We start from the raw sequence: 25,649 nt of genomic DNA, 5'->3' as shown, positions 1-25,649 counted from the left end.
TAGTTTTGAAGCTCTCATCGTCGAAATTTTAAAAGTGAAAATAAATTGTAATTTCATCGCACGGTTTAAAAGTTACAGCTTTTTAAAAAACGACACCTAACATTAGCTAGTCTACCAGTGGGACGCAACAGCGTGTGGCCTAGTGCGTGTGCCCGGGATGTCCGTGCGGCACGCACCCGCTCGTAAGATTTTAGGATATTTTATTCATACCTAACCCGATTGTTTTTCTGGCATGAGCACGTTGCTCAAAGAGCTACGTCCTGAGCAAAACCAGATCAAATATCCAGAAGTTGCTCGGTGGCGTCTTATCCGCTAGCTCACAAATCGTCGAGTCATCATGGATTCTTTGACCATCTGATACAAAAATATCAGGTGCTATATTTTTAATTCCCAAATTCTATTCTTTGCCTGGGTACGCTCTAGTCTTAGGCGGTGCTCCCGTCTCTCCTCCGTCAGATCCGGATCTAGCGGTCTGGAAAAAAGCGTACCAATCAACCTGCACGTGGCTCTCCTCTCATCCACGCAACCCTTATCCCCGCGACCTTCCCCACCCACGAATTGCCGGAGACCCTGAGCGCCCTCGCCGTCACTCCCTTCCCCGGCGACCTCATGTTCGTCAAGCCCCCGCGCCACCCCGCCGGAAATTCCTGCTCGCGGCGGTCTTGCCTTCCGCCTTCTTCCGCCAACTCTCCACTTCCCTTCCCCAACCTCCCGCGAGTTTTGTCCCTGAATCGCGCAATGGCGCCATGGCCGCCCATATGTCGTTGACCTCCGCCCCGGCGAGCCGCCTATAGCTGTTGCGGAAGAGTAGGAAAACAACGGCGGGGAGGAGAAAGAGTTCAAGCTCGATCTTGAAGACTCGAACTCCGCGTCGAGATCTGACATCCCAGCATCCCGCCTTGCTCAACCCCGTCTGCCCCTGCCACTGGAGCGCCATCCTACTCTTCCACATCTCGGCGGCAAGCTGGAGCTCCTCGATCTGGGGGAGGATGCAAGGGCCGCAACGCCGCGCCACACTTTGTTTTTCCCAGCGCGCGCCATGGCGCCCATTGTCCCCGCCTTGCGCTGGCTCCCGATCGAGAACAGCAGCGCTACAGCCATGCCCGTGCACGCAAGCAGGCCAGCAGGCTACCTTTTCCTCTCATGTGTGTATGTGGCGTCCTCTTCCTCTCTTGTATTTTCTTGCCGGTGTTCATGCGCTGCTACTTATTATTACCACTTGATCTACTCTATTGCATATTGGTGATGTGGTTTTTTACTTCCAGACCAATAGAAGGATCTAAACTATGTCTGCCAGATGTATTTTTTGCACACTAACTTTTGCCTCTTAATTTTTATTTATTTCCAGATCGGTAGATGTATATTATTTCAATCTATGTAGTTTTTGGAGTAATTTTTGCATCTTAAATTGTTCACTTTCAGATCAGAAGATGGATGTAACTATATTAATTTCTTTCTCTACTTTGGATGTAATTTTTATCATTTTCTACATCTAGAATTTTTAGTAGATCAAGGTGTAAATCACTAATATATTTGTGATCCTAGTATTTGTGACTTTGGATGTAATTTTAAACATTTTCTACATCCAGAACTTTGAATACATCAAGGTGTAAATCACTAATATTTCTGTGGTCCCAATATTTGTGACTTTGGATGTACTTCTTAAATTTTTTTACATCCATAGTTGCACTTTTTACATCCTCAATTAGATCACAAAATAAGTGTTATAAGCTGTTTTTTACTAAGGATGTTTTTTTTTTTGGTAAAACTAGATGAAATTTTGCGTCTAAATTACAAGCGTCGGAATAGTGTGTAGAGGGTGCTTTTTTTCTCGTTCAATTGCATGTGCGTGATTAATTTGCATGTGCGTGAGCAGGGCCTGTTTTTTTTTCTTGGACCAGTCGGGGTCTCGCTCTGGCATGCATAACAGAGGAGAAAACGTGGGGCGGGGTGGGGACCAAATATCCCTTTTTAGTAACATGTGGGCAGACAAGACTGTTTCTTTCTATTTTAAGGTGGGGCACCGCCTAAGACTATATAGTGACTGGGCACCGTGTACCAACGTCCTTTTTAATTACGCAAAATTTATTTCGCTAAATATTTTCGGCTAGTATTATTTTGCGCGCAGTTTTTGCGCCGTAATATAACTGCAGATCAGGAATAAAGCTTCGACTATGTTGCCCGGTCGATCGCGCCTGTCGTTGCGCACTCGTTGTACTCGGGGGCTTGCCGGTTGCGGACATAACATTGCGGACTCGATATATTCGGGTGCTCATCAGCCGCGGATCGGCCTTATTAGCTGCGTTCTCTTCATCGGTCGCGTCAACCAGGAGTCGCGTGGCTACATCGACTATTTCTGGCCGGGCTATTATTTCGGCTGCGCCCGCTGCATGAACTATCTTGGATGGCACAATTATTTCGGCTGCGCCCGCCGCATGGACTATCTTGGATGGCGCAATTATTTCGGTTGCGCCCGCCGCATGGACTATCTTTGGTGGCGCAACTATTTCGGCTACGCCCGCTACTGCAACTATTTCTGATTGATTACTTCGACTGCGTCCATCGTACGACCTGCTACCACATTGGCCTCGTCACGCCGAGTTAATGGCTTCATCATATCTGATTACTCGACGGACTTATCTTCTCCGGCTCTGGATATATCATCACCTACGGTTATTAATGGATTCATCTCCTATGACTATATAATAAATGATCCGGTGCACTCCCGGGTCGATGGCTTCATCATCTATGGTTATCAATGGATATCATCTTATATAAATGATCCGATGTACTCCCGACACTAGTATTACTCGGAGCTCCTGGAAGATCTTCAACTATTATGTCTACTCCCATCGGGAGCGCCGGTTCGCTGGAACCCAAGAAGATATGAAGACTATTACTCCCATCGGGAGCGCCGGTTCGCTGGAACTCAAGAAGATATGAAGACTATTAGTCCCATCGGGAGAGCCGGTTCGCTGGAACCCAAGAAGATATGAAGACTATTACTCCCATCGGAAGCGCCGGTTCGCTGGAACCCAAGAAGATATGAAGACTATTACTCCCATCGGGAGCGCCGGTTCGCTGGAATTCAAGAAGATATGAAGATTTCTTATAGCTGAAGTTGCCATCTAAAAGCCTCTGAAAATACGAGTGCTACAATGGATGGTAATCAACAGGATTCACGACGGTTATCATCTAAAAGCCTCTGAAAATACGAGTGCTTCAATGGATGGTAATCAACATGATTCAGAACGGTTGCCATCTAAAAGCCTCTGAAAATACGAGTGCTGCAATGGATGGTAATCAATGGGAATTATGATATACAATTGTACTTTACCGAAGCCTCAAGATTACGAGAGTGTTGTAGATAGCAAGGATAAAACAATTATACTTACAAACAAGACCCAAGCCGGTACTTTAAATTACAGAAGTACTAAAGGGTGACAGAGTCATCGGCAGGCTTAGTTCCATCGATTCGTTCGGGAGCTGCTGTCAAGACATACATCGTCGGTTGAAAGCAAGTTGCACTTACGAAAGGTTTTCACAAACCTGCAACATGAGCTGATCACTCAAGTAATTTGCTGCCGATAAACTTACAAACAATGGCATCAACGATGCCCAAGGTGCATTAAGAATTGCCCTTTGAAACAAACAACAATGTGTCAACGGCACCTGAAGAAAACTATAACATCGGGTTGCTCGACTTGAGTCTACTCACGGTTGCAAAGCATCCATGCCTAGACTCGTGGGCTACTCCCATCGGAAGCGCTAGACGCGCACCCGATAAAATTATCGACTCCTCTGGGATATCATCCAAATCATCAGCTCCTCTGGGTCATCATCCAAATCATCGGCTCCTCTGAGGTATCACCCCAATTATCGGCTCCTCTGGGATATCACCCCAATCATCGGCTCCTCTGGGACATCTTCCAAATCATCGGCTCCTCTGGGATATCATCTAAATCATCGGCTCCTCTGGGATATCATCTAAATCATCGACTCCTCCGAGACATCTACGGTATTTGACTTAGCATTTTTTACACCCTATACATAACTATTTCATATTCATCTACAGGCTCTGGGGCTACTCCCATCAGGAGCGCTAGTTGCGCACCCGATGAAAAAAATGGAAGCCTCGTCGACAATGAAGAATAAACCCGAAGACATCAACATCAAGATCTTCGAGTAGTACAACTTGAGTCTATGCGTGGCTGCAAGCACCCGCCCATAGACTCGGGGGCTACTCCCATCGCGAGCGCTTCGCGCACCCGACAGAAAGAAACTTCGACTCTGCATCAAGCACAAGATTCAAGACTCAGCAGATGATCAAGACATTCGGACGACGACAACTTTAGTCCCTGCCCGAAGCTTCACTTCGGCCAGACACTCGGGGGCTACTGATGTGGGCATAACCCTTTGGGTACTCGACATTGGCATACCCGATGCAAATTATGAAGATGGACCAGCACAAGGACTCGACGAGCTAGGACCCGCAAGGAATATCAACTTGGACTACAAGGAAAGAAGACTCCAATACGAATCCTACTAGGACTCTTGTAAACCCTGGCTTGGCTGATATATAAAGCCAGGCAGGGGCACCCCTTAGGACATATATTCAGAAACATAAATCATAGAGGCGACACGCCTAGACATCGCAACCCGCAGATTAGAACTAGACTAGATCCAACAACTCCGTCTATGGCGGCCCCGTTTACATATATATTCATATAGTGGATTGCTAGCAGGACGTAGCGTTCCTCGACCGCGGGGACGTGAACCTGGGTACGTTGTGTACCGTCTCGCTCCTAGAACTTCCGTCGTCGCCTTTCTCTAAAACCCAAGCCCCTCATGGTGGGCATTGCCGTGGAACCGCCTCGTCAGCAGCGCTCGTGAATTTTCTTGAGGCTTGAATGGTTCAATGATGTGTCGATAATCATAGCTCCTGATGGGAGTATTAATTAATTATCAACACTGTAGAAATTTCTCTCAGCCCTCGAGTATTATCGAGTTAGCTTCATAATGTGCAGCTTTAGCCGAAGGTCCTGATGGGAGTAGTAATAAATAGGGATTTCTATTTTCGTGCCCTCGGTTCCTTAGTTGTGCTCAGTTTTCCCCAGCTCCTTAGTTTTTCCTCACTTTTCCCCAAGACCTTGTCTGAAACCATCACAGGTGCTGTAACGGCCGGTTGCCCGACGGTTGACCGTTATCTTCTGACTAGTGGGGCCACGTAGAGCCTGCAAAGATACGTCAGACCATCCATCTTTGTTTGACCGTAAGCATCGCTGTATCCCTGACCAAATCGCGCATGAGTTGGGCTTCGGTATATCGAATGACAAGTGGGGCCATGACGCTGATACAAGGGGCAATACACGGGTAGGAATAGATTTTTTAAACGGAGCTCTACAGCGATGGCACGGAGGAGGTGGCCTGCGGGGTGCCGAGATGAGATCGACGTCCACAAAAAACTGCATGAGGCGAGACCAGACGCATTAGATAGATATGAACTTGACGCGTTTAACCATGCAAAGAAGAGAAGAAATGGTCGACGACATCGACGACTACCTCAAAACTTTGACTGACCGTGTCCGACACGAACGCGAGCAATGTAGAGAAAACTAGTGTCTCTCCTTTCTGTCGTGTATAGATGGGTGCTAGAAGAGTGTGGTGGCGAAGGGAAAGACCTCGCGAGTGGTCTGTGGCGTCCAGCATAGCGGGGCGGCGTGGCCGTGCCCACAGCGGCGTGCATGCATGTTCGGCATTGGCATCAGCATGTACGTTCGGCATTGGCCTCGGCGGTATCTCTGGTGTGTCAGTGATCGAATGAGGGGACGGGATTAAGGGTGCATCCCGACGGTGACCTAGCAGTGGCGGCGAGCATAGCCGTTCTGACCATGCCGATATCGGCATCGGCATCGTTTGGAGGCTATGGTGATCGAATCAAGGTGGGATTTGTTTCTTGTACGCCAAAAGTGATTTGAAACAAGTTTCGTGTTGAAGGTTAGGTAACGAAAGTTTGTAACTAAGCCCAAAATTGTACTAGCGCCATGGTGAGGTTCTTTTTGATAGAGCTATACGGTTGGGCAAATTTTTTGACACTTTTTAGATAGGATTCCTTGTTGTTACACGTATGGCATCATGTATGGCAAATTTGGGGTCATTTGGAGATGTTCGAAAAAATCACTTTGCTTAAACGCATGCTGTTTCGTCTCACTGAAACCAGCTTTTCTAACAAGGTGATTTTTTCTACCTTATCTAAATGACCTCAAATTTCATACAGCTGATCTTCTATACATAGATAGATAGATTGTTTCGTTTTTACATTTTTCGAACTTTTTATTTCCCTTTATAATACCCAATTGATTTTCAGGTCAAAACCTCGAAAACAGCATCATGTATGGCATCATTTTCGCCCTAAATTTTAAATTTTGTGAAACTTTCCCGTTTAGATCTTCCTTGTTGTTATAGGTATGGCATCATGTATGCCAAATTTGGTTAGGTCTCACTGAAACCAGCTTTTGTAACAAGTTAGGTTTTTTTGACCTTCTCAAAAGGGATTTTTTTCTACCTTCTCTAAATGACCTCAAAAATCATACAGACGATCTTCTATACAAAGATAGGTAGATTGTTTCGTTTTTACATTTTTTTGAACTTTTATTTCCCTTTATAATATCCATTTGATTTTCAGGTCAAAACCTCGAAAGTTAACATAAGTAGATGGTGAACCCTTCCAAACTTCAAATACAGAGATATATAGATTGGTTTGTTTATCATTTTTATAGTGAATTGTAATGGCTACAAGAAATCGGTGATGGTTTATCATTTTTTGCGTGAAAAGTAATGAATACAACAAATTGGTGATGGTTTATCATTTTTTGCGTGAAAATTAATGGCTACAACAAATCGGTGATGGTTTATCATTTTTTGCGTGAAAAGTAATGCCTAAAAGAGTTTATAATTTTTAGCGCGTGAAAATGAATACGTAAAAACGCCCTTTAGCATACTTAGAGAGTGGAAGGTAACCGCCGACGAGAGAGAGAGGGGTTATCCTCGCCCGTTAGATCATACGATCAACGGTCGGCGGGCACGATCCGCGTGACATGGGCTAGACCAATCAGGGCAATGTTGCACGTCTGCGAGAATTTGTGGAGGGAGAGGGCAAAACTGAGTAGTATCAAGAAACCAAGGGCACCTGTGTAATAAACAGACTAAGGGATTGAAATATGAGATTTAAAAAATGGAAATGCATGTTTTGTACAATGAAACCCATCTTGGCCTACCTCAAACTATTTGCAATACAAATATACATGAGTGTGAGAATTGTGGCCTCATTTAGACAAAGTATGTTTTGGGGAAAGCTGTTTTGGGAAGGGCTTATTGTGGAAGACCATGCACCTTCATAGCTACTAGATGATTTGAGAAGGCCTTTGAGAAGTGGCAATTTGTGGTAAAACTTGATTTATCTATGACTTATCTATGTTTTGAGAAGTGGCAATTTGTGGTAAAGACTCCATGAGTATGTGCCACTATTTTTCGGAATTTTTTGCACATTAAATGACTCATTTAACTAGTTAATCCCATTTGTTGACTATCTGTTGACCAGCCACTTGAGGGTAAAACTGAGCATATTGCACTAGCCAGTATTAGCACTCAAGGGGAAAACTGAGCACACAAAAAATGCTAATATAATACTCGAGGTTATACCTGAGTATATCTAAATTTCCAGGGTTAGACTCGAGGACGCGTGTTGCGGTGCAGAAATGGAAGACGTGCAATTGTTGACGCGTAGACGCGGGTCGCGGTGCAGATGTCGAACAGTCGAAGACGTGCAATCGTGGACGCGTGTCGCAACGCAGAAGTCCAAGACGTGCAGACGTGCAGCGGTGGACGCGTAGGACGCGGGTCGCATTAACCACCCCTCGCCTTTATAGACGCCTCCTCCCACTATCTCTGTCACTCTCACTCGCCCACGCAACGCCGCCTCTCTCACGTCCCATCATCTTCTCCAAAGCAAAAAACCCTCTCCCTCTCCGTCTCCTCTGCCGGCGAGATGGACAAGGAGAATGCCAATCCCATCGTTCACGGCGCCGTCGGCTCCAAGCGCGGTGCCTCCCTCTTCGACACCGTCCCCTCAACGGACGTCGCCGCCGTCCCCTCAACGGACGTCGCCGCCGTCCCCTCAACGGACGTCGCCGCCTCCTCTGCCGGTGCATCGGAGGCTGCTGCTGCCGGTCACGGTCAGATCCCGCCGGGATATGACCCCTACGAGTATGTGCCGTACGTCCCGCCCCGAACCCCTACGACACCTCCATGGAGGACGCATGGAGCGAGGTAACTACGGTTTGCTTCCTTTTTTGTTCCCCATTCCTTTTTGAACCCTATTTTTGCTGGTGTAGATGGATCTGTAGATGGATGAGTATTGGGCTAATATTTGCGCCGATTTTATTCTATTTTGCTTTGATCCCTTCTTGATTTCGTTTAAGATTTGGGGTGCGGCCGTTCGGTTAATTTATGCAAGTAATAATGGGATCTCAATCAGTTAATTTATGCAAGTAATCATGGGATCTCAATCAGTTATTTTATGCACGAATCAAAAGATATCAACCGTTTAATTTTGCAAATAATCTGGAATGTGTCCAAGTTCAGATCTGGAATCTGTTTCTTTGCCTATGATGAATCGGTGGGCAAAAATTTTTACAGGGAGGGTTCAGCGAACCATTGCTGTGTACAAATCTGTTGTGCATGAGCGTTGGTTCGCTGACTACATTCATGTAGACATTTAATCGTGTCCAATCTAACTGAGGCTGCCTCTGTTTTTCCTAACTTTGTTATCATGCACGTTAGTCATCGTTGCAACTCATTCACTAATAGTTCCCGTTTGATATGGATCAGCTGTCTGGCAGCGACGTCGGCAGCGACGACGAGCACCATGACATCAAGACTTTCCAGGTGCTGCGGAGGCTCCGCAGCAGGTCGGCCAGTACATCTCCTACTTCGCCAAGGGTGTCTACAGGTGCCCCTTCTGCACTAGGAGGCTCGGCGACACTGACTTCAACTGCCTCCTCACGCATGTTGAGAACATCGGCAACACCTTCCCCAAGGTCGGCGTGTCGGTGAACCCCCACTCCTTCCGTGCCAAGCACAAGGCGCTCGGCATGACCTCCGCAGCTTCCAGCGGGTGGAGATCTCCGGCGGGCGCATGCCTCCGCTCAAGCCCAAGGCTCCCAAGGGGAGCAACAAGTGGAGGCAGAGGCAGATGGGGTAGGTAGAGTCCTGGACGTGTGCTGCTGCTGCCTCCTATTTTGTTGTTAGCTAGGGATCCCTTGTTGTTATGTTGTTAGTATGATGGTGCTGTGAAGAATCTCGAACCTGTTACTATGTTTGGCTGCTGTATGAAGCTTATTATCTAGGGAGGGATCCCTATTATCTATCCCTATTCTACTATATGACCGTGTGAATTTATCGTACATTCCCTGTAGATTTGCTTCTAGATTTAACTACATATATATGGACCAGATGGAGTACTAGAGTACTAGATTGGGCTTCCTACTAGATTTGCTGCCATATTGGGCAAACAACGAGGGCCAAAAGGCACAAATAATAATTGAAGAAAGACAGAAATGCAAGCTTCTCTAGATTTGATACTAATTAGGTGAACAAGGACAGAGAGAAGGAGGCGGAAAAGGTACTCTTAAAAGGGAAAATGCCAATTTGGGCCGAGAGAGACAAAACCCAGCTCCTGCTCACGTGCAACCAAACGCTATCTCGTCCTGTCCCACGCGGTCCCTTTCTACCAGCCCCACGCGACGCGAGCCCACACGACGCGGTCCCACACGTCAGCACGGAACGGTCAACTAAACGGGAATCCTGCCGCCTGAGCTGCTTCTACGCGTTTCAAACAAGGACTTGGGAAAAACTGAGGAAAAACTAAGGAGCTGGGGAAAACTGAGCACAACTAAGGACCCGAAGGCACAGGAATAGAAATCCCTAATAAATAATAAGAAGCCCGAACATCCATTCGAGTGTGGAAATAATAATAATAATGATGAACCAGTAACTTTTATTCATAATATGCGAATGGCTGAGAAGCCTCTATGCAATAAGGAAAGATAGAACTTTATGCATAAAATCATCGCAAGTGCGCAACGTTCCATGGATTTCCGACATCTTTACCCGATGCAGGGTTCTAGAGACGATAAGCTCCTCCTGGTATTACTTCAGTAATTATAAACGGTCCTTCCCATGGAGATTCGAGTTTCAAAGTTCTTTCCTGCTTCAACCGCAGTACCATGTCAGCAACGCTGAAGCTTCGGCTGCGAATTCGTCGACTGTGATAGTTTTGTATCGCCTGCTGATATACTGCCGTTCTGGCTAAGGCAATGTCTCGAGCTTCATCATGAAGATCCACAACATCTTGTAGTGCATGGACGGAGGTTGTATCTGTGTATGCGGTTACTCGAGGAGCTTCGGAACGAACATCAGCTGGCAAAACTGCTTCGGCTCCATGAACGAGAAAGAACGAAGTGTATTTGGGTCGATCTATTTGGCGTAGTCCGCAGGCTCCATAATACAGACGGTAATTCTTCGACCCAAGCTCCAGCTGCGCCTGTGAGGCGTTTTTTAATGCCATCACATATTAATCCGTTGATCCTTTCCACCTGACCATTGGTTTGAGGATGTGCCACGGAAGCAAATTTGAGTTTGATACCACTGTCATCAGATAATTTATGGAATTCCTTGGAATCAAAATTGGTTCCATTCTCTGTAATGATGCTATGAGGCATACCAAAGCGACAAGTTATTCCCTTGAAGAATTGAACAACAGTTTTAGCTATTTGGTCTCTGACTGGGACAGCTTCAATCCATTTAGTGAACTTATCGACAACGACCAATAGATACTTATGCCCTCCAGGTGATGATCTTGGCAGCGGACCGACTTGCTTTGTAGATTGTAGCGTAAGATCTTCGACATCTCCCTGGAGCCTAGTTTCTGAACCAGCAGTCGACACTTCTGGAGGTGTCAAAACCTTTTCCTTAACTGATCGTTGAGAAATAACTTCATAGAAGACACCATCTGGAATAGGGGAGCATGTGGACCCTATGTTTGCCAAGGCATCGGCTTCCTCGTTGCTGGCCCTGCCGATATGTTTTAGCTCGCAACCTTCAAATTTGGCTTCCATGGATTGATACACTTGTCGATAAGCAATCATGTTGTGTCACTGACCGCGTCGCATAAGTTCATCGACTGCTGCACCACAAGATTCAAATCTCCATATATTTCCAAACAAGTTGCGCCGCATGCTTTAGCCATACGCATCCCGTGTAACTGTGCCTCATACACCGCTTCATTATTTGTCGGCAGTGGAAAATTCATCCTAAGAATATACGTCATCTTGTCCCCTTGTGGTGAGATCAATACTACCCTTGCTCCTGCACCTGTACTCCGCTTTGATCCGCCAAAATACATCGTCCAAGATCCAGACATATCGGGTGCTGCCGGTATTTGCGACTGTATCCAATCATCCAAAAAATCGGGAAGGGCCTGAGATTTAATTGCTGTCCGATTGACGTAAGTTATATCATGTGGCGCTATCTCGATAGCCCATTGAGATACTCTGCCCGTAGCCTCTGGGTTGGTGAGTATATTCTTCAATGATGCTTCGGTTACCACGATGATCGGATGCTCTGCAAAGTAATGTCGTAGCTTGCGGGCTGTCCTCCAGACGGCATATGCCAGCTTCTGATGATGAGGATATCTCTGCTTCACTGGTGTAAGTACCTCACTGAGATAATAAATAGGTCTTTGTACGCCATGAAGTTTCCCTGCCTCTGCTCGCTCAACAACTAACACTGTGCTAAAAACCTGCACCGTTGCGGTTATGTACATAAGCATTGGTTCTTTTTCCTGTGGAGTTACGCGTACCGGAGATGTCGACAGAATCTTCTTAAGATTATCAAAAGATTCCTGTGCCTCGGCTGTCCACTCGAACTTTTCTGACTTCTTCATAAGCTGATAAAAAGGCAGGGCTTTTTCCCCCAACTTGGCGATAAACCTGCTAAGCGCTGCCAGTCGACCTGCCAACTGCTGAACTTGGTGCAAGTTCTTTGGCAGTTCCATGTCGAGGATTGCTTTGATTTTCAAAGGATTGGCCTCTATTCCTCTAGCTGAAATAAAGTACCCGGGTACTTGTCCTCCTGGTACCCCGAAGAAGCATTTCTTCGGATTCAGCTTTATTTTGTACCTGTCGAGATTGTCGAAAGTTTCCCGCAGGTCGTCGATTAGGGTAACTGCATTTTTGGTTTTAACCACGATATCATCGATGTAGACTTCGATATTCCGGCCAATTTGTTCTCCAAGGCAGGCTTGCATACACCGCTGATACGTTGCACCCGCATTTTTAGTCCGAAAGTCATAATGTTGTAACAATAAACGCCGTGCGGAGTTATGAACGCTGTTAACTCCTGATCCTCCTTCTTGAGCTTGATCTGATTATATCCTGAATATGCATCGAGGAAGGAGAGACGATCGCAGCCTGCTGTGGAATCGACTATTTGGTTGATGCGGGGCAGCGGAAAGTGATCCTTTGGGCAATGCTTGTTGAGACTTGTGTAATCGATACACATGCGAAGAGCTGTCCTATCTTTCTTTGGAACCATGACTGAGTTAGCTACCCACTCGGCTTCCTTGAGCTCCCGAATATATCCAGCCTTGCGGAGCCGATTGATTTCTTCGCCAATAGCTTTTATTTTTGGTTCTGAGAAGCGACGTAACGTCTGCTGTACAGGTTTAGCTTTGGGGTCAACATTGAGGGCGTGCTTAGCGAGTTCCTTGGGAATACCTAGCATGTCGGATGGTTCCCATGCAAATACTTCCCAGTGCTCACGGAGGAACTCGATGAGCGCCTCTTCCTATGCGACAGCAAGATCTACCGACGTGTTGACCGTTTTCTTCGGATCAGAGGGGTGCACTTGCTGTTTCTTTGCCTCTTTTGCGACGTCAAATTCATCGGATCTTATGTTCCGATTATCGGCTGAAGGCTGCGTGTGATCTGTAACAACGTCGAGTGCATTGAGCTCTTCCTTAGCACCAAACTTTGAAGCGATCTTCTGGAACTCCCTATCGTAGTTATCAGAACGAGAAAAGCTTCCGCGAACAGTTATTGTTGTCCCGTTATTGCCTGGCATCTTCAGCTTCAAGTATGCATAGTGAGGTACCGCCATGAATTTGGCAAACGCTGGCCTGCCGAATATGGCATGGTATTGTGATTCCCAATCGACCACTTCAAATTCGAGTTTCTCCTTCCTGAAGTTGCTAGGTGTGCCAAAAACTACATCCAGTGATATTTTACAAGGGGATAAGCGGGTCGGGTCGGGATGATGCCGTGGAAACCTGTATCAGATTCTTTTAGCATATCGACCGTTAAACTCATTGCCTTCATTGTACTTGCGAACAGCAGGTTCAGGACGCTTCCTCCATCCATGAACACCTTGCTCATATTGTAACCTCCAATCTGCGCCTCGAGAACTAGAGCATCGCGACCAGATCTTGGAACGGCCGTCGGGTGATCCGCCTTGCTGAACAATATGCTTTGGTCTGACTATTCGATATACTCGGGTACTTCGGCCATAGCAACCTCTGCATACTTCACCTCTCGCGAGAACTTCTTGGCTTCCCTCTTCAAAAAACTAGTTTTATGGATCATGTTGACTTGTCCCCGAGACGCTGGAAATACTTCGGTTGGTATGTATAAATCTCCTTCTTTCGGTACGTACTGCTACGGTTGATGATTATAAGCTGCCGCCCTCTTTTCTGCCGAGTGGGTTTTCGCCGCTGTCTCAGCCCTGAGGTCGTTGCAGAAGCTCTGGACTTCGAGGAACTGCCGACAGTTTCTAAGCAGATGGGTGGCCTTTTCGAGGTTATCCTTTGGGTCGATATAAGAGTGTAAGTAACACGGCGCTTCAAGTTGCTCCGTGGCCGATATATAAGGTGTGCGAAGGCGATTCTTCTTGATTGCATACTGCAACATCCCCGTTCATACTGCCGAGGGCGGTTCGCAGTCCGCTCCTCTTCTTCACGGCGTGAATCCCTCCGTCTCTTCCTTTGCTCCTCTCTGCTACCGAAACTACTTCGGCTGCTCTCGCCATTACTCCTAGGCAAGACTGCCAAAGCTGCTGGTGGTGCGATGTCATCTGGAACCGTAGTTCTTGGGCTTGGCGCGTTTGAACTAGGAAGTCCAAGGAACCCTCTGGAGTCGATGATGAAGTGAACACCACCGAAGGTCGTATCCATGCTGCCGCGCGGTTCCAAAGAGTTTGGATGCGAGGCCTCAGTGTGTGGTGTGAACTCGAAGGATCCGCAACGAACCGAGTTTCTTGGACTTGGCAGCGTCGGCGATTCTATCACGAACGCCGCGGATGTGACCGGAACTGCCGATGTCATGCCTTGTGCCGACAAGTTTCCCACAGACGGCGCCAATTGTCGAGGGTACTCCCCGGCAATGCCCTCCGTAAGGGGCTTAGGGTAGATGGAATCCTGTAGGCTGACACGAGACATCAGTGATCAAACAAGCGGGGAGAGCGATTTACCCAGGTTCGGGGCCCTCGATGAGGTAAAACCCTTACGTCCTGCCTGTCTGATCTTGATTGCTGAAAATATAGGTTACAATGGGGTGCCGAAGGTTTCGACTATGATCTTCGTCGAGAGGCTAAGTTCAACGGTGACCTAGCTCTAGGCTTACGGTGGTTACGGCTATTATGATTCTGTGTCCCTCGGCAGCCCCTCTCCTGGCCCTTATATTGGGAGCCAGGTCTGGAGAGGTCTATCCGGGTACGACTAGGTTACAAAGAGTCGTAGGTCTAAACTTTCCTTGTATTCTTCGTCTTCTTGCCTTGTTCTTCAAGAACTCTTCTTAGGAACCGACGTAGCAGCCCACCTGGCCATCGAGTGCCTTCATGGGCCCCTGGTTGGGCTGCAAGAGGTAGTGCAACATTAGTTACTCGAAGGGTAATGCCCACATCAGCCTCCTTGTTGAAAAGGCCCAGGCTCTTGAGCATCTGCTTGTCCTGAGATGAGATCTTGGATCTTTCCCATCCGGAGACCTTTTCCTTCTCCACGCGCTCGCAGGTGCCAGGAGCGATGTTCTTGTAGAGCTTGGTTCGCGGAGGCATGGTGGAGATCCGGCGGAGCAGAGCGAGGAAGAAGAAGATGAGCGCAGGAGATGCTCGAGGAAGAAGAGGGTCAGAAGTAGAAGCGGATGAGTGTCGGCACAACGAAGGGGAAAAATGAGACATAGGGTAAGAATTTATAGCTGGAAGACGATGAGCCTCAACCATTGAATGAAAAGGAGAAGATCTTGGACCCTACACATGGTTGTGCGGTAAAAAGTTTTTACATTTTATTTTCAACGGGAGGAAGTTACTGTGCGCGTGCTGGGAATATCGGAGGACGTGCGCATCCCACGTGCGCGACATGGGGGGCGAGCAGAAATTGTGGACCCACAAAATAGTGGTCTACCTGCAGTCGTGTCTTCCAATTAATGGTGGCCACACATGGCCCTCGTCAGCATCGACGTCACGGTGTTAAAAAATCTTCGAGTTGCTGGAGCAATACATAGTTAAAAGAAAACTTCGGGAGCATATGTCCAGATGCAAGCACCTGTTCATACGCTCGGGGGCTACTCCCATCGGGAGCGCTGGTCGCGCACCCGATGCAATGTAGAGAGAAAAGAAGGAGAAGCAAAATAACAAGTCAATATAGAGCTGAAGTCGAATAACTTTTAAGTACATCTTCAATTTACATATAACTCGTCATGCACTCCCATCGGGAGGTCAAAATATTGATCAAGATGTCAACTCAAAAAAATGAAGAATTCCAGCAGCCGCACAAAGGCACTCGACAATATTTTCTCAGACCGTGTCCGCCGCGGTAAAAACTCTGAATGTTGTGACTCAAAAAAGAGTACGTGAAGGTAAGACCCCAGGATCCGTCCTGTGGGGCGTGTCATCGCACTTGAATGCACTCTCCCAATTTATCCGCATCAACAGATGTGAAGAAAAATCCCGACAGACACGTTGGGTACTCAATAAAATAAAGCTGGAATTCGATTCATGATAAGTCTTGAAGCGGCACGTGTCGAATTACGCCAGTATCCCAGGTTCGAGTCCAGGGACTTGAGCTTGAAGTAGGTTTACGCGGGATTGCCACGAGAGAAATTAACTGGTACCTGATCCGTCAGACGAACCAGCCTCATTTACCATTATCACTGTACAAAATAGACATTAAGTAAAAAATTCATTACATTTCAAAAAAAATAGACATACAATGAATATTTTACTCGACTCACGATGGAGATTTTACTCGACTCTGCGATTCAAGCAAAATCTCGGGGATACTGACATAGGTATGCCTAACAGGCATGCTGAATAAAGTACCCTGGCTCTATAAGAAAGTATGAAGCCCATGGACCCGAAGCTTTGGAGGCCCAGAAGGTCAAGGATCTTCGGGTTAGGAAAGTAGAGTTGTAATAGGAAACTTGTAGTAATATAGGAAAGGCCCAACACGGCTCGAACAGTTTGTAACTTGTACGACACGAAAAGCCTCCGCTGCGCCTCCTATATAAAGGGGAAGCCGAGGGAGGAAGAAAGGATTGTCGGGGGGATGGCCCCCGGTAGGCCAAGACTATGGAAAATGAGCCATAATTAATCATTTGTGTACCGGATTGAAGGATAAACCGGATGCTCAAAGTTGAGCAAGGACCGCGCTAAGTTAGTACGAACCGGTATACCAGGAGGGGTATGCCGGAGTTCGGTAAACATATGAGTAAGGCAAAGATGCTGGAGCTCCAAGGTAAGGATACCGGAGAATCGGCATAGGCTCTACTAGAGCATGTCGGCATTCCAGTCAAAGATTCCATCAAGGACCAAAGGCACATTATGAGCGAAGCACTTCAGCTTTAATCGAAGCTATGACGCCAAAGGAGCTGATGACGTAAAAGAAGCTGGAAGAGGTCACCAGCCCCTGATTAAAGACCATACCGGTGTCATATGGGGCCAAAGTAGCTTTATAATGTAGCTTAGCTCATCAAAGATACCATTAGGGTTTCTTCCCTTGTAAGCCACCTCTCCCGTATAAAAGGAGAGGGGGCACCCCCTTGTGCGGGACGATGAACATTAGGATAGAGGTGCTCACCTTGTAGTCCGTACCTTCTTCAACCTCTGGCCATTGTGGCTAAGTTCTTCAGAATCAATACAGACCTTGAGTTCTATCTCTCTTTCTCTCTTTACCTTCCCCTCACCCGGATCCTCAAGCGTACATCCGGCCCCAACTTAAGCCTACCCATGGCATCTGCCGTTCCACCACGACGACAGTTGGCGCTCATCATGGGGTCTTCTCACTGTCGCCGGCGAGCGCGTGGTGTCTGGCCTCGTCCAGCTCCTCGGCTCGCTGGATTTCGTCAACGACAACGCCGGCCGCTTCGCCAACGGCGGCCGCTTCCCCAAGAACGGCTGCATCATCGAGTTCGGCCAGCACCGCATCAACCTCGGCACTGTGCCGGAGCCCCGGTACCCATCGCTGGTGCTGGTGGAGCCGGATCCACCAAGGTCCGCAGCTGCCCGCGCAATGCGCTCCGACCGCGATGCCGGCAGCGTCGAGGTCATGATGGCTGGCGCTGCTGATGCGGGCAAAGGAGCCGCAGAAGAGGGCGCCGGGCAAACCAAGTCCGGGCGCACGGCAAAGCCTCCCATTGAGCGTGACCAGATCACCGCCGGCACCTCCAACGTGCCACCGGTGGCAACACCGCTCCAAGCGGCCATGAGCGTGTTGGCAACGCCCATCGTGCACGGCGCCGATGTTGCGGCCGCGCGCGTTGAACTGGAAACGCAATGCCAAACGCTGCTCAACGGAGGAGCGGATGTTCTTAGAGCCCAGCAGGAGCTCAACCTAACCCTACGTGAGTATAACGCAGCGCATAGCTTTGCTTCTGTTAGCACAAACCCCACTAGAGCAGCAGGAAACCGGCTTAAGGGTCGTAACTTAGAGCATGATCTGCACCGGGAAGTTCTTTCCGGTAAGTCTGTGTCGGCATCTCTAGGACCCATAGAAAAACCTAAGTATAGCAGTCCGGATAAAACTTTGAAAGCTGCTAGGGCTGCAGTAGAGGCATGTGAGTCGTTGTCAGGAGAAGCTCTAGCAAAACAACAAGACCGGGTAAAAGAGTTGCTAGCTATAATTGAGGCACAAAATGCTGAGAGTGGCCGGAACAACAAAGCGGCTGCGGCATCGCAATCAGTGCGTTCGGCAAAGAATGCCGGAAGCAAGTCCCATGGGCAGGCCTCGTCCCCCCATCCGGACAGAAGGAGAGAAAAAGATGCAAATGTGCAGCGAATGACTGTGTACGATCCGGTCTTAGCCGGAAAACAAAAGGCCGGGCAACATCACGCCGGCAGAAAAAGCCAGGGGGCAGAATACGGTTATGCCGGAAATGGCTATGCCGGAAACGCTTATGCCGGAAGAGGCGAAACCGGGCAAAACTATCGCGCGCCCAGAGCGGCGTACGCAGATGAGCAATGCCACCACCCAGGCAACCAAGGGGGAATGCCGCAATACCCAACCAGTATGATGAAGCCGATTCTGGGTTGGAAAGAACCGGATACAACCGGAATCCTTTAGGAGAACGTGTTGGGGAAAGATGTTTGCCAGAGCGAGATGCTCGGCACAGGCTGGACAGAGTTTACTTGTCCGAAATGATTGAATCTGAGGGTCCACCAGGCCCAAAGTGCTTTGGTCCCCGGATCATGAGGGAAGAACCACCGGTTCGCAACTTTCAGTTGACCCGGGACACAAGAACATACAATGGCACCACTAAGCCGGAAGATTGGCTTGCTGATTATGTCACAGCGGTATATGTCGCTGGTGGCGGAGAAACCGCAGCTGGCAGAGGAAACCGACGCTGGGTGCTAAGGTTCGTACCTTCAGTCCTGGTTGGACCAGCACATATCTGGCTAAACAATTTGCCAGCCGAAAGCATAAATTGCTGGCTCGATTTTGAAGAGGCATTCGTGAGCAACTTCAGCAGTACATACCGGAGGCCAAACAGACCGCAGCAACTTGCCATGTGCCAGCAGCGCGACAATGAAACAGACCGGGAATATCTGACCCGGTGGAGCTCAACAAGAAACTCCTGTGAGGGTGTAATTGAAGAACAGGCCATTGCTTGGTTCTGCAATGGGTGCCGGAGAGGCACGCCGTTGTGGCAAAAGTTGCAAAGATCCAATGCAACCGGCAACCGAGGGCGATCCATCGTCGAGAAACCACCGCGCCAGGATCAATACAGGAACAACCATCACAACAAGAGAAGGGAAGATTTCCCGGATAGAAGATACGGAGTGCAACATGTGGCCGCTGTGCAAGATAACTCGGGAGACGGTGGAAGCCAAAGGCAGAAAACCGGAAACCAGCCGTGGGTTGGCCAGAAAAAATAATGGGTGGAGAAAAAGCCCTAGCACGATCAGCCAAAATACACCACGGTATCCGCAATTGAGCAGCCGTGCCGGTGGCACACTCCTAACCCCGTGAAGCCGGCAAACCACTTGACAAAAGATTGCTCGTGGACCAAGTATTTGATGAACAAAGCCGCGGCAAAAGATACAAGAGACCAAGGTTTTGGTGCGTTGCCACCGCCGCCACTGTTAACCGGGGCAAATGCGCAGCCGATTTTCGCGCAACAAAACAAGCCACAGTTGCAAGAAGGGGTTCACCAGGTGGTGCAAGGCAACAACAATCAGGCCCCGCCCCCACGCCGCAAGGCCGGAATGTTTACTTTGATCCGGATGTGTGCATGTGGTCTTCGTGACCGAACCGAGAGACCGGCAAATTTTACATCGCCGATCAATGGAAGTGAACGCGGTGATGCCGGCAGTACCGGAATACATGTTGTGGTATGAACAAGAGATCACTTGGTCATTCAAGGATCATCCAAAGGTGATGCCTAATCCGGGCGGATATGCTCTGGTGGTGGATCCAATCATGCACGGTGCGTCAACACGGGTCCAGTTCAGCAAAGTGCTGGTGGACAATGGTAGTAGCATCAACATCATGTACCGTCACACCATGCACACGCTTGGCATAACTGAAAACATGCTGGAGCCAAGCCGCACGACGTTCCACGGCATAGTTCCGGGATTGTCCTACTCACCCATGGGAAAAGTTCGGGTTGATGTGATGTTTGGCGGTCGGGATAACTGCCGTGTCGAGAACATTCCGTTTGAGGTTGTCGATCTGGACAACCCTTACCATGCACTGCTTGGCAGGCCGGCATTGGCCAAGTTCATGGCCTCAACTCAAACTGCGTACCTCAAGATGAAGATGCCAGCACCTAACGGTACCTTAACCGTGGTGGGAAACTATAAGATCTCGCTGGAAACCGCGTCAGCCGGATCAAACTTGGCCGAATCGCTGGTCATAGCAGAGGAAAAAAGAAGGATTCAAATTGCTGTGGCGTTGGCTCAATCTTCCCAGCTGAACTTAGCGGCAATGAGCAGCCCGTTGGGCGGAGCGGTTTTCAAACCGGCAAAAGAAACCAAGGACATCGTGCTCGATCAGGCTCACCCACAGCGCACCATTCGTATCGGTGCCGGCCTGAGTGAGGCATAGGAAAGCGCGCTCGTCAACTTCCTCCGTGAGAATCGGAACATCTTCACCTGGTCTACTGATGACTTGGTGGGTGTGCCGAGGGAGTTAGCTGAGCACTCTCTGATTGTCTGGAAGGATGCAATGCCGGTAAAGCAACCTTTACGCTGGTTCACTGAGGATAGGAGAAAGATCATTGGAGAGGAAGTCACCAAGCTGCTGGTATCCGGCTTCATCGTTGAAGTCCTGCATACCGAATGGCTGGCAAACCTTGTGCTGGTCGAGAAGAAGGAACAAGACCAGAAGGAACCCAAGGCTTGGCGCATGTGCATCGACTACACGCACTTGAACAAGGCTTGTCCTAAAGACCCGTTCCCGTTACCCCGGATTGATCAGGTGATCAATTCCACCGCTGGATGTGAACTGTTGTCTTTCCTGGATGCTTATTCCAGTTTTCATCAAATTCCCCTGAAAAAGGAGGATGAAATAAAGACTGCGTTCATTACCTCGCACGGGGCTTGATGCTATGTCACTATGCCCTTTGGTTTGAGAAATGCCGACGCAACTTACCAGCGCTGTATGCAAAAATGCATTCACGACCAAATCGGTAAAAATGTGCAGGTTTATGTCGACGATGTCGTGATAAAAACTAATGTGAAAGATACCTTGCTCAACGATCTGAGACAAACCTTTGATAACCTAAGAAGGTTCCGGATGAAACTTAACCCGGCAAAATGTACCTTTGGAGTACCAGCCGGAAAACTTCTCGGTTTCTTGGTATCAAGCCGCGGTATAGAAGTTAACCCGGTTAAGATACGAGCCATCGAAAGGATGGAGCTACCGCAATGTCTTAAGGACGTGCAAAATTTCACCTGATGCTTGGCATCCTTGAGCCGGTTTGTAAGCCGGTTGGGAGAAAAAGCCTTACCCTTGTATGCGCTGATGAGAAAATCGGATACTTTCGTCTAGACCCCACAGGCAGATGCAGCTTTCAAGGAGCTAAAAAAGATGCTGGCCACTGCGCTTATCCTAGCATCTCCTTTGGAAAAAGAGCCCATGATGCTATACATGATAAGGGGTTGCCCGATCTTCTCAGTAAGCAGCGGTGGTGATGATGATCACGGGATGAACAGAGCGGAAATAACTTGATGAAGTGGATGATAACTTGTATGACGCAACGAGATCTCTCAATTGGTCCAATTCGCCAATGCAACAGCTCTCAACCCTGCAAGATATTCGCAACTCCACACACTTGCGCACGTAGCCGCCGACCACGAAGCGGTAAGTTGCAGCCGTCTAATTCCCAATGGAACAGCAGATCACACAAGACTTTCAGAGGTTCCACACCAAATCAATGCAATCGGGTGTATAGATTCAATAGAGTTGCAAAGGCAATCAACTATGAACTAGGGTTTATCTTAAACATTGTCTAAAGCTAGTTTGGGGGCGTCCTGGGCACTTATATAGGGGTTCAGGACGACCTCAGGTTGAAAAGGTACGAAAATAACCGACCCAGAATAGATCTGGTCGAGACAGACTCGGACTCGGCCGGTCTGGGGGCCGGTCGACCGGGCCTGGGACCGGGCAGGCCGGTTCAAACCGGGCCTGGCGCTGGGTGCTGACCGGGTGCTGGATTTTCTCTGCAGTACATCGCCCGGTTGGCATCAGTTTGTCATCCGGTTGGCGCCGGGTTGGATCCGGCGTGCAGCCCGGTTGGACCGGGCAAGTGACAGAGTGCGCCGGCCGGTCTGACCGGATGCTGGACCGGCCTGGACTTCATCTTCCTCTCTCGCGCATGCCTCCCGCTCTTCCCTCGCGCGTCCATGGAATATCTTCATGTCCAGCTCCTTGTCCAGCTTCACGTCCATCTTTACGTCCAGCTGCTCCTCTCCTCCTCGTGCGATGCTTGCTCCCTCTTCATACCTGATCATACATAAGTAATAGCACTTAGGCAGTATAAATTTCTCATCAATCAAAGTATCGTTTAGGAACAAGTTCACCTGTTGCTTAAGTAGCTTCACACGAGCCCTTGTAATAGTTCCAATCCTAACTTCATTGGACTTGAGCTTCACAGCAGCTTCATCTTCATCTTGCAATGACGGAGGTAGTAGTGTGGTAGGGATGTCCTCATCAATACATAGCAGCAACAAACCGGGTCGTAAGTGTTGTGGTTGTAGTGGAAAGAGAGGAGGAAGGAAAAACCGTGCAGAGGTCGGTATACTACCTGAGCGAGGTGCTCTCCCTCTCAAAACAAAACTGCCCACACTACCAAAAGATGACTTATGGCGTGTACATGGCCGCCACGAAACTCAAGCATTACTTCGAGGAACGCCCAATGACGGTGGTGTGCGAGGCTCCTATCTCGGAGATCATCGGCAACAAAGACGCAAGCGGCATGATAGCAAAATGGGCTATCCAATTGTCACCATATGTGCCGCGGTATGAAAGAAGTGATGTGATTAAGTCGCAGGCATTAGCGGATTTCCTTGTGGATTGGGCTGAGATGCAATACAAGTCGCCACCACCGGAAATAGAATACTGGAGGATGCACTTTGACGGGTCAAACCTCAAGGAAGGACTTGGAGCCGGAGTGGTGCTCACCTCACCAAAGGGAGAAAACCTGAGGTACGTCCTGCAAATACACTTCAGGGCATCAAACAATGTGGCTGAATATGAGGCTTTAGTCCATGGGCTTAAAGTTGCAAAAGAAGTCAGAGTGCACCGGATCATATGTTACGGTGATTCAGATCTTGTGGTACAACAATGTTCCAGAGACTGGGACTCAAAGGATGCGAACATGGCATCGTACCGGTTTTACGTGCAACAAATTGCCGGTTTCTTTGAAGGATGTGTGTTTCACCATGTGTCGCGCGCAGAAAATGATGCGGCTGACACTTTGTCCAAGTTAGGCTCATCCAGGCAAGAAATACCTGTTGGAATAGCGCTATCTCACCTAAGGAAGCCATCAATCAAACCGAGTCTGGAATCCGAGTCAATTTTTGTACCGAAATCGCACATTGTCCCGATGGACATTGACAACCCAAACCCGGGGACTGCTCCCTCTGGCTCGAGGACTGCGGCATCTAACCCGGGGACTTCAGGGTCGAAGCCGAAAGAAACTGTACCGGAGGACGGCATGGAAATAGATATGCCGGTCTTTGTGGTTTGAGAGGCACCAACCTGGGTAAAACCTATTAAGGAATTCCTGGTCAATGGCTGTGTGCCGGTGGATGAAGCCAAATCGAGGAGAATCCAAAGGAGGTCAAAAGCGTACACCATCATTAATGGTGAGATGTACAAGAGAAGCGTAACCGGAGTGCTTCAGTGCTGCGTGGAACCGGAAGAAGGGAAAGAGATGCTCCGGGAAATTCACCAAGGAGAATGTGGGCACCATGCTTCATCATGGGCATTGGTGGAAAAAGTATTCCGGCATGTGTTTTACTGGCCCAAGGCTTTGGAAGATGCAGAGGACTTAGTCCGTAAGTGCAATGGGTGCCAGAGATACAGCAAGCAAAATCATACCCCATGCTCTGGCTTGAAAACGATACCGATAACTTGGCCCTTTGCGGTTTGGTGCCTGGACATGGTCGGACCATTCCGGCCGGCGAGAGGAAGTATGACGCACATCCTGGTCATGGTGGACAAGTTTACCAAATGGGTGGAGGTTAAACCAATCCGTAAATGTGATGGGCACACAGTCGTCAAGTTTCTGAAGGACATCATATTGCGGTATGGTTACCCGCACAATATCATCATGGATAACGGCTCAAACTTTGCCGAAGGAGAATTCAAGTGGTTTTGCGAGGATAACATGATCCGGTTGGATCTAGCCTCAGTGGCACACCCACATGCTAATGGCCAAGTGGAAAGGATGAACGCACTCGTGCTGTCCGGTATAAAACCGCGGCTTATCGAGCCACTCGAAAAAACGCCAAGATGTTGTCTTGATGAACTACCATCTGTGCTGTGGAGCATAAGAACCACACCAAACCGGTCAACCGGCTACACACCATTTTTCATGGTATATGGAGCAGAAGCGGTCATACCAACCGACATTATCCATGACTCACCACGAGTTCAACTCTACACAGAGGAAGAGGTCAAAGAGGCCAGAGAAAATGATGTCGATTTGCTCGAGGAACAAAGAGAGCTGGCATTGGCAAGATCGGCCATATACCAACAAAACCTCAGACGCTATCATAGCCGGAAGGTAAACCCAAGGGTATTCCAAGAAGGAGACCTGGTGTTACGTCTAGTGCAGCGCACTGAAGGACGGCACAAACTTTCACCCCCATGGGAGGGACCCTTCATTGTGAGCAAGGCTCTACACAATGATGCCTATTACCTGACAGACGCACAGGAACCCAAGGACGGAAAGAAGAACATGTCCGAAGAAGAGACCAAACGCCCGTGGAACATAGCTCTACTTCACCCTTTCTATTCCTGAAGATGTAATGTGATACGTCTCCAACGTATCGATAATTTCTTGTGTTCCATGCCACATTATTGATGTTATCTACATGTTTTATGCACACTTTATGTCATATTCGTGCATTTTCTGGAACTAACCTATTAACAAGATGCCGAAGTGCCAGTTCCTATTTTCTGCTGTTTTTGGTTTCAGAAATCCTAGTAACGAAATATTCTCGGAATCGGATGAAATCAAAGCCAAAGATCTTAGAATCCCCGGAAGCATCCAGAACACACCAGAGAAGTCAGAGGGGGGCCACAGGCCCACCAAACTACAGGCTGGCGCGGCCAGAGGGGGGGCCGCGCCGCCCTATAGTCTGGCCCCCCTGTCAGCCCTCCTGCGCCGCCTCTTCGCCTATATAAAGCCCCTGGATCGAAAACCCTGAGACGAAGAACCACGATACGGAAAACCTTCCAGAGCCGCCGCCATCGCGAAGCCAAGATCTGGGGGACAGGAGTCTCTGTTCCGGCACCCTGCCGGAGCGGGGAAGTGCCCCCGGAAGGCTTCTCCATCGACACCGCTGCCATCTCCACCGCCATCTTCATCACCGCT

At 48.6% G+C, this 25,649-nt stretch overlaps 1 long non-coding RNA gene across 1 annotated transcript; it reads left to right on the top strand.

Moving 5' to 3' along the window:
• Nucleotides 1-575: 575 nt before the first annotated feature.
• Nucleotides 576-1,648, top strand: LOC124646516. Its single transcript, XR_006986362.1, has 2 exons — nt 576-1,149; nt 1,423-1,648. It is a non-coding gene; the product is annotated as an uncharacterized LOC124646516 (long non-coding RNA).
• Nucleotides 1,649-25,649: the final 24,001 nt, after the last annotated feature.

This window comes from Lolium rigidum, chromosome 4 (genome assembly GCF_022539505.1).
Source record: "Lolium rigidum isolate FL_2022 chromosome 4, APGP_CSIRO_Lrig_0.1, whole genome shotgun sequence".
In the NCBI taxonomy this organism is placed as follows: Eukaryota; Viridiplantae; Streptophyta; class Magnoliopsida; order Poales; family Poaceae; genus Lolium; species Lolium rigidum.
The sequence above is the reverse complement of the archived record's forward strand: the minus strand, read 5'-3'. Positions and strand labels throughout refer to the sequence as shown.